Source organism: Schistocerca nitens, chromosome 12, assembly GCF_023898315.1.
Source record: "Schistocerca nitens isolate TAMUIC-IGC-003100 chromosome 12, iqSchNite1.1, whole genome shotgun sequence".
Lineage (NCBI taxonomy): Eukaryota > Metazoa > Arthropoda > Insecta > Orthoptera > Acrididae > Schistocerca > Schistocerca nitens.
This window is the reverse complement of record NC_064625.1, coordinates 164,849,476-164,861,776: the sequence shown is the minus strand read 5'-3', so window position 1 is coordinate 164,861,776 and position 12,301 is coordinate 164,849,476.

Here is a 12,301-nt window from a genome sequence, read left to right as displayed (position 1 = left end):
AGGCTGCAATTTTTATTTGCCCATCAAGTGGGCTTATGGTGGAATTGACACACCACCAGCAGCATGATGTCCACGAGAAGGGCGGGGCGGGGGGAAGGGGAAGAGGACAAGTTGTTTTTCTACGGGTATGTACTCAGGCTTTATAGTATTTTAAAGATTGTTCTTTCAAGTTCGTTTAAGAACGTAGCATTTTATTTCCAAGGTGTAGTTAATCTTTGTTTTCTCACAGCAGGGTGATCGCATTACAAGGCTGCAATTTTTATTTGCCCATCAAGTGGGCTTATGGTGGAAATGACACACCACCAGCAGCATGATGTCCACGATATGTGGGGGGTGGCGGGGGGAAGGGAAGAGGACAAGTTGTGTTTCTGCGGGTATGTACTCAGGCTTTATAGTATTTTAAAGATTGTTCGTTCAAGTTCGTATAAGAATGTAGCATTTTAATTCCAAGGTGTAATAAATCTTTGTTTTCTCACAGCAGGGTGATCGCATTACAAGGCTTCAATTTTTATTTGCCCATCAAGTTGGCTTTTGGTGGAAATGACACACCACCAGCAGCATGATGTCCACGAGAGGGGGCGGGGCGAGGGGAAGGGGAAGAGGACAAGTAGTTTTTCTACGGGTATGTACTCAGGCTTTATAGTATTTTAAAGATTGTTCGTTCAAGTTCGTTTAAGAACGTAGCATTTTATTTCCAAGGTGTAGTTAATCTTTGTTTTCTCACAGCAGGGTGATCGCATTACAAGGCTGCAATTTTTATTTGCCCATCAAGTGGGCTTATGGTGGAAATGACACACCACCAGCAGCGGGACGTCCACGATAGGGGGGGGGGGGGGCGGGCGGAAAGGGAAGAGGACAAGTTGTTTTTCTCCGGGTATGTACTCAGGCTTTATAGTATTTTAAAGATTGTTCTTTCAAGTTCATATAAGAATGTAGCATTTTATTTCCAAGGTGTGGTAAATCTTTTTTTTCTCACAGCAGGGTGATCGCATTACAAGGCTGCAATTTTTATTTTTCCCATCAAGTGGGCTTTTGGTGGAAATGACACACCACCAGCAGCATGATGTCCACGAGAGGGGTCGGGGCGAGGGGAAGGGGAAGAGGACAAGTTGTTTTTCTACGGCTATGTACTCAGGCTTTATAGTATTATAAAGATGTTTCGTTCAAGTTCGTATAAGAGCGTAGCATTTTATTTCGAAGATGCAGTAAATCTTTGTTTTCTCACAGTAGGGTGTTCGCATTACAAGGCTGCAATTTTTATTTGCCCATCAAGTTGGCTAATGGTGGAAGTGACACATCACCACCAGCAGCATGATGTCCACAGTTTAGGGGGGGGGGGGGGGGGAAGGGGAAAAGGACAAGTTGTTTTTCTACGGGTATGTACTCAGGCTTTATAGAATTTTAAAGATTGTTCGTTCAAGTTCGTATAAGAACGTAGCATTTTATTTCCAAGGTGTAGTAAATCTTTGTTTTCTCACAGCAGGGTGACCGCATTACAAGGCTGCAATTTTTATTTGCCCATCAAGTGGGCTTTTGGTGGAAAAGACACAGCACCAGCATCATGATATTCACGAGAGGGACGGTAGGAAGTGGGAGGGGGGGTGGGCGGGGGGAAGGGGAAGAGGGCAAGTTGTTTTTCTACGGGTATGTACTCAGGCTTTATAGTATTTTAAAGATTGTTCATTCAAGTTCGTATAAGAACGTAGCATTTTATTACCAAGGTGTAGTAAATCTTTGTTTTCTCACAGCAGGGTGATCGCATTACAAGGCTGCAATTTTTATTTGCCCATCAGGTGGACTTTTGCTAGAAATGACACACCACCAGTAGCATGATGTCCACGAGAGGGGTTGGGTGAGGGGAAGGGGAAGAGGACAAGTTGTTCTTCTAGGGGTATGTACTCAGGCTTTATAGTATTTTAAAGATGGTTCATTCAAGTTCGTATAAGAACGTAGCATTTTATTACCAAGGTGTAGTAAATCTTTGTTTTCTCACAGCAGGGTGACCGCATTACAAGGCTGCAATTTTTATTTGCCCATCAAGTGGACTTTTGGTGGAAAAGACACAGCACCAGCATCATGATATTCACGAGAGGGACGGTAGGAAGTGTGAGGGGGTGGGGGGGGTGCGGGGGGAAGGGGAAGAGGGCAAGTTGTTTTTCTACGGGTATGTACTCAGGCTTTATAGTATTTTAAAGATTGTTCGTTCAAGTTCATATAAGAACGTAGCATTTTATTTCCAAGGTGTAGTAAATCTTTGTTTTCTCACAGCAGGGTGACCGCATTACAAGGCTGCAATTTTTATTTGCATATCAGGTGGGCTTTTGGTGGAAAAGACACAGCACCAGCATCATGATATTCACGAGAGGGACGGTAGGAAGTGGGAGGGGGGGGGGGGGGTGCGGGGGGAAGAGGAAGAGGGCAAGTTGTTTTTCTACGGGTATGTACTCAGGCTTTATAGTATTTTAAAGATTGTTCGTTCAAGTTCGTATAAGAACGTAGCATTTTATTTCCAAGGTGTAGTAATTCTTTGTTTTCTCACAGCAGGGTGACCGCATTACACGGCTGCAATTTTTATTTGCCCCTCAAGTGGGCTTTTGGTGGAAATGACACACCACCAGCAGCATGATGTCCACGAGAGGGGGGGGGGGGCGGGGTGAGGGGAAGGGGAAGAGGACAAGTTGTTTTTCTACGGGTATGTACTCAGGCTTTATAGTATTTTAAAGATTTGTCGTTCAAGTTCATACAAGAACGTAGCATTTTATTTCCAAGGTGTAGTAAATTTTTGTTTTCTCACAGCAGGGTAATCACATTACAAGGCTGCAATTTTTATTTGCCCATCAAGTGGGCTTTTGGTGTATATGACACACCACCAGCAGCACGATGTCCACGAGAGGGACCGGGGCAAGGGGAAGGGGAAGAGTACAAATTGTGTTTCTACGGGTATGTACTCAGGCTTTATAGTATTATAAAGATGTTTCGTTCAAGTTCGTATAAGAACGTAGCATTTTATTACCAAGGTGTAGTAAATCTTTGTTTTCTCACAGCAGGGTGATCGCATTACAAGTCTGCAAATTTTATTTGCCCATCAGGTGGACTTTTGCTGGAAATGACACACCACCAGCAGCATGATGTCCACGAGAGGGGTCGGGGAGAGGGGAAGGGGAAGAGGACAAGTTGTTTTTCTACGGCTATGTACTCAGGCTTTATAGTATTATAAAGATGTTTCGTTCAAGTTCGTATAAGAGTGTAGCATTTTATTTCGCAGATGTAGTAAATCTTTGTTTTCTCACAGTAGGGTGTTCGCATTACAAGGCTGCAATTTTTATTTGCCCATCAAGTTGGCTAATGGTGGAAGTGACACATCACCACCAGCAGCATGATGTCCACAGTTTAGGGGGGGGGGGGGCGGAAGGGGAAAAGGACAAGTTGTTTTTCTACGGGTATGTACTCAGGCTTTATAGTATTATAAAGATTGTTCGTTCAAGTTCGTATAAGAATGTAGCATTTTATTTCCAAGGTGTGGTAAATCTTTTTTTTCTCACAGCAGGGTGATCGCATTACAAGGCTGCAATTTTTATTTGCCCATCAGGTGGACTTTTGCTGGAAATGACACACCACCAGTAGCATGATGTCCACGAGAGGGGTTGGGTGAGGGGAAGGGGAAGAGGACAAGTTGTTCTTCTAGGGGTATGTACTCAGGCTTTATAGTATTTTAAAGATTGTTCTTTCAAGTTCATATAAGAATGTAGCATTTTATTTCCAAGGTGTGGTAAATCTTTTTTTTCTCACAGCAGGGTGATCGCATTACAAGGCTGCAATTTTTATTTTTCCCATCAAGTGGGCTTTTGGTGGAAATGACACACCACCAGCAGCATGATGTCCACGAGAGGGGTCGGGGCGAGGGGAAGGGGAAGAGGACAAGTTGTTTTTCTACGGCTATGTACTCAGGCTTTATAGTATTATAAAGATGTTTCGTTCAAGTTCGTATAAGAGCGTAGCATTTTATTTCGAAGATGCAGTAAATCTTTGTTTTCTCACAGTAGGGTGTTCGCATTACAAGGCTGCAATTTTTATTTGCCCATCAAGTTGGCTAATGGTGGAAGTGACACATCACCACCAGCAGCATGATGTCCACAGTTTAGGGGGGGGGGGGGGGGGGGGAAGGGGAAAAGGACAAGTTGTTTTTCTACGGGTATGTACTCAGGCTTTATAGTATTTTAAAGATTGTTCGTTCAAGTTCGTATAAGAATGAAGCATTTTATTTCCAAGGTGTAGTAAATCTTTGTTTTCTCACAGCAGGGTGACCGCATTACAAGGCTGCAATTTTTATTCGCCCCTCAAGTGGGCTTTTGGTGGAAATGACACACCACCAGCAGCATGATGTCCACGAGAGGGGGGGGGGCGGGGTGAGGGGAAGGGGAAGAGGACAAGTTGTTTTTCTACGGGTATGTACTCAGGCTTTATAGTATTTTAAAGATTTGTCGTTCAAGTTCATACAAGAACGTAGCATTTTATTTCCAAGGTGTAGTAAATTTTTGTTTTCTCACAGCAGGGTAATCACATTACAAGGCTGCAATTTTTATTTGCCCATCAAGTGGGCTTATGGTGTATATGACACACCACCAGCAGCATGATGTCCACGAGAGGGGTCGGGGCGAGAGGAAGAGGAAGAGGACAAGTTGTTTTTCTACGGGTATGTACTCAGGCTTTATAGTATTTTAAAGATTGTTCTTTCAAGTTCGTATAAGAATGTAGCATTTTATTTCCAAGGTGTAGTAAATCTTTTTTTTCTCACAGCAGGGTGATCGCATTACAAGGCTGAAATTTTCATTTGCCCATCAAGTGGGCTTTTGGTGGAAATGACACACCACCAGCAGCATGATGTCCACGAGAGGGACCGGGGCAAGAGGAAGGGGAAGAGTACAAATTGTGTTTCTACGGGTATGTACTCAGGCTTTATAGTATTATAAAGATGTTTCGTTCAAGTTCGTATAAGAACGTAGCATTTTATTTCGAAGATGTAGTAAATCTTTGTTTTCTCACAGTAGGGTGATCGCATTACAAGGCTGCAATTTTTATTTGCCCATCAAGTGGGCTAATGGTGGAAATGACACACCACCACCAGCAGCATGATGTCCACAGTTGGGGGGGCGGGGGGCGGGGGGAAGGGGAAAAGGACAAGTTGTTTTTCTACGGGTATGTACTCAGGCTTTATAGAATTTTAAAGATTGTTCATTCAAGTTCGTATAAGAACGTAGCATTTTATTTCCAAGGTGTAGTAAATCTTTGTTTTCTCACAGCAGGGTGATCGCATTACAAGGCTTCAATTTTTATTTGCCCATCAAGTGGGCTTATGGTGGAAATGACACACCACCAGCAGCATGATGTCCTCAAATGGGGGTGGGGGCGGGGGGAAGGGGAAGAGGACAAGTTGTTTTTCTACGGGTATGTACTCAGGCTTTATAGTTTTTTAAACATTCTTTGTCTAAGTTCGTATAAGAACGTAGCATTTTATTTCCAAGGTGTAGTAAATCTTTGTTTTCTCACAGCAGGGTGATCGCATTACAAGGCTGAAATTTTCATTTGCCCATCAAGTGGACTTTTGGTGGAAATGACACACCACCAGCAGCATGATGTCCACGCGAGGGGGCGGGGCGAGGCGAAGGGGAAGAGTACAAGTTGTGTTTCTACGGGTATGTACTCAGGCTTTATAGTATTTTAAAGATTGTTCGTTCAAGTTCATATAAGAACGTAGCATTTTATTTCGAATGTGTAGTTTATCTATGTTTTCTCACAGCAGGGTGATCGCACTACAAGTCTGCAATTATTATTTGCCCATCAAGTGGGCTTTTGGTGGAAATGACACACCACCAGCAGCATGATGTCCACGAGTGGGGCCGGGGCGAGGGGAAGGGGAAGAGGACAAGTTGTTTTTCTACGGGTATGTACTCAGGCTTTATAGTATTTTAAAGATTATTCGTTCAAGCTCGTATAATAACGTAGCATTTTATTTCCAAGGTGTAGTAAATATTTGTTTTCTCACAGCAGGGTGATCGCATTACAAGGCTGCAATTTTTATCTGCCCATCAAGTGGGCTTTTGGTTGGAATGCCACACCACCAGCAGCAAGATGTCCATGAGAAGGGGGGGGGGGGGGGCGGGGGGAAGGGGATGAGGACAAGTTGCTTTTCTACGGGTATGTACTCAGGCTTTATAGTATTTTAAAGATTGTTCGTTCAAGTTCGTATAAGAACATAGCATTTTATTTCCAACGTGTAGTAAATCATTGTTTTCTCACAGCAGGGTGATCGCATTATAAGGCTGCAATTTTTATTTGCCCAACAAGTGTGCTTTTGGTGGAAATGACACACCACCAGCAGCATGATGTCCACGAGAGGGGTCGGGGCGAGAGGAAGGGGAAGAGGACAAGTTGTTCTTCTACGGGTATGTACTCAGGCTTTATAGTATTTTAAAGATTGTTCTTTCAAGTTCGTATAAGAATGTAGCATTTTATTTCCAAGGTGTAGTAAATATTTTTTTTCTCACAGCAGGGTGATCGCATTACAAGGCTGCAATTTTTATTTGCCCATCAAGTGGGCTTATGGTGGAAATGACATACCACCAGCAGCATGATGTCCACGAGGGGGGGGGGGGGGGGGGGGCGGGGGGAAGGGGAAGAGGACAAGTTGTTTTTCTACGGGTATGTACTCAGGCTTTATAGTATTATAAAGATGTTTCGTTCAAGTTCGTATAAGAACGTGGCATTTTATTTCGAAGATGTAGTAAATCTTAGTTTTCTCACAGTAGGGTGATCGCATTACAAGGCTGCAATTTTTATTTGCCCATCAAGTTGGCTAATGGTGGAAATGACACACCACAACCAGCAGCATGATGTCCACAGTTGGTGGGGGATGGGGAAGGGGGGCGGGGGGAAGGGGAAAAGGACTTTTTTTTTTTCTACGGGTATGTACTCAGGCTTTATAGAATTTTAAAGATTGTTCATTCAAGTTCGTATCAGAGCGTAGCATTTTATTTCCAAGGTGTAGTAAATCTTTGTTTTCTCACAGCAGGGTGATCACATTACAAGGCTGCAATTTTTATTTGCCCATCAAGTGGGCTTATGGTGGAAATGACATACCACCAGCAGCATGATGTCCACGAGGGGGGGGGGGGGCGGGGGGAAGGGGAAGAGGACAAGTTGTTTTTCTACGGGTATGTACTCAGGCTTTATAGTATTTTAAACATTCTTCGTCTAAGTTCGTATAAGAACGTAGCATTTTATTTCCGAGGTGTAGTAAATATTTGTTTTCTCACAGCAGGGTGATCGCATTACAAGGCTGAAATTTTAATTTGCCCATCAAGTGGGCTTTTGGTGGAAATGACACACCACCAGCAGCATGATGTCCACGCGAGGGGCGGGGCGAGGGGAAGGGGAAGAGGACAAGTTGTGTTTCTACGGGTATGTACTCAGGCTTTATAGTATTTTAAAGATTGTTAGTTCAAGTTCATATAAGAATGTAGCATTTTATTTCGAATGTGTAGTTTATCTTTTTTTTCTCACAACAGGGTGATCACATTACAAGGCTGAAATTTTCATTTGCCCTTCAAGTGGGCTTATGGTGGAAATGACACGCCACCAGCAGCATGATGTCCATGAGAGGGGGGGGGGGTGGCGGGGGGAAGAAGAAGAGGACAAGTTGTTTTTCTACGCGAATGTACTCAGGCTTTATAGTATTTTAAAGATTGTTCGTTCAAGTTCGTATAAGAACATAGCATTTTATTTCCAACGTGTAGTAAATCATTGTTTTCTCACAGCAGGGTGATCGCATTATAAGGCTGCAATTTTTATTTGCCCAACAAGTGTGCTTTTGGTGGAAATGACACACCACTAGCAGCGTGATGTCCACGAGAGTGGGCGGGGCGAGGGGAAGGGGAAGAGGACAAGTTGTTTTTCTACGTGTATGTACTCAGGCTTTATACTATTTTAAAGATTTTTCGTTCAAGTTCGTATAAGAACGTAGCATTTTATTTCCAAGGTGTACTAAATCTTTGTTTTCTCACAGCAGGGTGATTGCATGACAAGGTTGCAATTTTTATTTGCCCTTCAAGTGGGCTTTTGGTGGAAATGACACACCACCAGGAGCATGATGTCCACGAGAGCGGTGGGGGGGGGGGGGGGGGCGGTGGGAAGGGGAAGAGGACAAGTTTTTTTCTACAGGTATGTACTCAGGCTTTATAGTATTTTAAATATTGTTCGTTCAAGTTCATATAAGAACGTAGCATTTTATTTCCAAGGTGTAGTAAATCTTTGTTTTCTCACAGCAGGGTGAATGCATTACAAGGCTGTAATTTTTATTTGCACATCAAGTGGGCTATTGGTGGAAATGACACATCACCAGCAGCATGATGTCAACGAGAGGGGGGGGGGGGGGCCACGGGGAAGGGGAAGAGGACAAGTTATTTTTCTACGGGTATGTACTTAGGCTTTATAGTATTTTAAATATTGTTCATTCAAGTTCGTATAGGAACGTAGCATTTTACTTCCAAGGTGTAGTAAATCTTTGTTTTCTCACAGCAGGGTGATCGCATTACAAGGCTGCAATTTTTAATTGCCCATCAAGTGGGCTTTTGGTGGAAATGACACACCACCAGCAGCATGGTGTCCACGAAAGGGGGGTGGGGTGGCGGGGGGAAGGGAAGAGGACAAGTTGTTTTTCTACGGGTATGTACTCAGGCTTTAGAATATTTTAAAGATTGTTCGTTCAAGTTCGTATAAGAACGTAGCATTTTCTTTCCAAGGTGTAGTAAATCTTTGTTTTCTCACAGCAGGGTGATCACATTACAAGGCTGCAATTTTTATTTGTCCATCATGTGGGCTTTTGATGGAAATGACACACCACCAGCAGCATTATGTACACGCGGTGAAGGGGGGTGGGCAGGGGAAGAGGACAAGTTATTTTTCTACGGGTATGTACTCAGGCTTTATAGTATTTTAAAGATTGTTCGTTCAAGTTCGTATAAGAATGTAGCATTTTACTTCCAAGGTGTAGTAAATCTTTGTTTTCTCACAGCAGGGTGATCGCATTACAAGGCTGCAATTTTCATTTGCCCATCAAGTGGGCTTTTGGTGGAAATGACACACCACCACAAGCATGATGTCCACGAGAGTGGGCGAGTCGAGATGAAGGGGAAGAGGACAAGTTGTTTTTCTACGGGTATGTACTCAGGCTTTATAGTATTTTAAAGATTGTTCGTTCAAGTTCGTATAAGAACGTAGCATTTTATTTCCAACGTGTAGTAAATCTTTGTTTTCTCACAGCATGGTGATCACATTACAAGGCTGCAATTTTTATTTGCCCATCAAGTGGGCTTTTGGTGGAAATGACACACCACCAGCAGCATGGTGTCCACGAAAGGGGGGGGGGGGTGGCGGGGGGAAGGGGAAGAGGACAAGTTGTTTTTCTACGGGTATGTACTCAGGCTTTTTAGTATTTTAAAGATTTTTCGTTCAAGTTCGTATAAGAATGTAGCATTTTACTTCCAAGGTGTAGTAAATCTGTTTTCTCACAGCAGGGTGACCACATTACAAGGCTGCAATTTTTATTTGTCCATCATGTGGGCTTTTGGTGGAAATGACACACCACCAGCAGCATGGTGTCCACGAAAGGGGGGGGGGGGGGGGTGGCGGGGGGAAGGGGAAGAGGACAAGTTGTTTTTCTACGGGTATGTACTCAGGCTTTAGAGTATTTTAAAGCTTGTTCGTTCAAGTTCGTATAAGAACGTAGCATTTTCTTTCCAAGGTGTAGTAAATCTTTGTTTCTCACAGCAGGGTGATCAGATTACAAGGCTGCAATTTTTATCTGCCCATCAAGTGGGCTTTTGGTGGAAATGACACCCCCAGCAGCATGATGTCCATGAGATGGTGGGGGTGGGCGGCGGGAAGGGGAAGAGGACAAGTTGTTTTTCTATGGGTATGTACTCAGGCTTTTTAGTATTTTAAAGATTTTTCGTTCAAGTTCATATAAGAATGTAGCATTTTACTTCCAAGGTGTAGTAAATCTGTTTTCTCACAGCAGGGTGATCACATTACAAGGCTGCAATTTTTATTTGTCCATCATGTGGGCTTTTGATGGAAATGACACACCACCAGCAGCATTATGTACACGCGGTGAAGGGGGGTGGGCAGGGGAAGAGGACAAGTTATTTTTCTACGGGTATGTACTCAGGCTTTATAGTATTTTAAAGATTGTTCGTTCAAGTTCGTATAAGAATGTAGTATTTTATTTCCAAGGTGTAGTAAATCTTTGTTTTCTCACAGCAGCGTGATCGCATTACAAGGCTGCAATTTTCATTTGCCCATCAAGTGGGGTTTTCTTGGAAATGACACACCACCACAAGCATGATGTCCACGAGAGTGGGCGAGTCGAGATGAAGGGGAAGAGGACAAGTTGTTTTTCTACGGGTATGTACTCAGGCTTTATAGTATTTTAAAGATTGTTTGTTCAAGTTCATATAAGAACGTAGCATTTTATTTCGAAGGTGTAGTTTATCTTTGTTTTCTCACAGCAGGGTGATCGCATTACAAGGCTGCAATTTTTATTTGCCCATGAAGTGGTGGAAATGACACACCACCAGCAGCATGATGTCAACGAGAGGGGGGGCGGGGGAAGGGGAATAGGTCAAGTTGTTTTTCTACGGGTATGTACGCAGGCTTTATAGTATTTTAAAGATTGTTCGTTCAAGTTCGTATATCAACCTAGCATTTTATTTCAAAGGTGTAGTTTATCTTTATTTTCTCACAGCAGGGTGATCGCATTACAAGGCTGCAAATTTATTTGCCCATCAAAAGGGCTTATGGTGGAAATGACACTCCACTAGCAGCATGAAAGGGGTCGGGGCGAGGGGAAGGGGAAGAGGGCAAGTTGTTTTTCTACGGGTATGTACTCAGGCTTTATAGTATTTTAAAGATTGTTCGTTCGAGTTCGTATAAGAACATAGCATTTTATTTCCAAGGTGTTGTAAATCTTTGTTTTCTCACAGCAGGGTGATCGCATTACAAGGCTGCAATTTTTATTTGCCCATCAAGTGGGCTTATGGTGGAAATGACACTCCACCAGCAGCACAAAAGGGGGCGGGGCCAGGGGCAGGGGAAGAGGACAAGTTGTTTTTCTACGGGTATGTACACAGGCTTTATAGTATTTTAAAGATTGTTCGTTCAAGTTCGTGTAAGAACGTAGCATTTTCTTTCCAAGGTGTAGTAAATCTTTGTTTCTCACAGCAGGGTGATCACATTACAAGGCTGCAATTTTAATCTGCCCATCAAGTGGGCTTTTGGTGGACATGACACCCCCAGCAGCATGATGTCCACGAGATGGTGGGGGTGGGCGGGGGGAAGGGGAAGAGACAAGTTGTTTTTCTATGGGTATGTACTCCGGCTTTATAGTATTTTAAAGATTGTTCGTTCAAGTTCATATAAGAACGTAGCATTTTACTTCCAAGGTGTAGTAAATCTGTTTTCTCACAGCAGGGTGATCGCATTACAAGGCTGCAATTTTTATTTGTCCATCATGTGGGCTTTTGATGGAAATGACACACCACCAGCAGCATTATGTACACGCGGTGAAGGGGGGTGGGCAGGGGAAGAGGACAAGTTATTTTTATACGGGTATGTACTCAGGCTTTATAGTATTTTAAAGATTGTTCGTTCAAGTTCGTATAAGAATGTAGCATTTTATTTCCAAGGTGTAGTAAATCTTTGTTTTCTCACAGCAGGGGGATCGCATTACAAGGCTGCAATTTTCATTTGCCCATCAAGTGGGCTTTTGGTGGAAATGACACACCACCACAAGCATGATGTCCACGAGAGTGGGCGAGTCGAGATGAAGGGGAAGAGGACAAGTTGTTTTTCTACGGGTATGTACTGAGGCTTTCTAGTATTTTAAAGATTGTTCGTTCAAGTTCGTATAAGAACGTAGCATTTTCTTTCCAAGGTGTAGTAAATCTTTGTTTCTCACAGCAGGGTGATCACATTACAAGGCTGCAATTTTTATCTGCCCATCAAGTGGGCTTTTGATGGAAATGACACCCCCAGCAGCATGATGTCCATGAGATGGTGGGGGTGGGCGGCGGGAAGGGGAAGAGGACAAGTTGTTTTTCTATGGGTATGTACTCAGGCTTTTTAGTATTTTAAAGATTTTTTGTTCAAGTTCATATAAGAATGTAGCATTTTACTTCCAAGGTGTAGTAAATCTGTTTTCTCACAGCAGGGTGACCACATTACAAGGCTGCAATATTTATTTGTC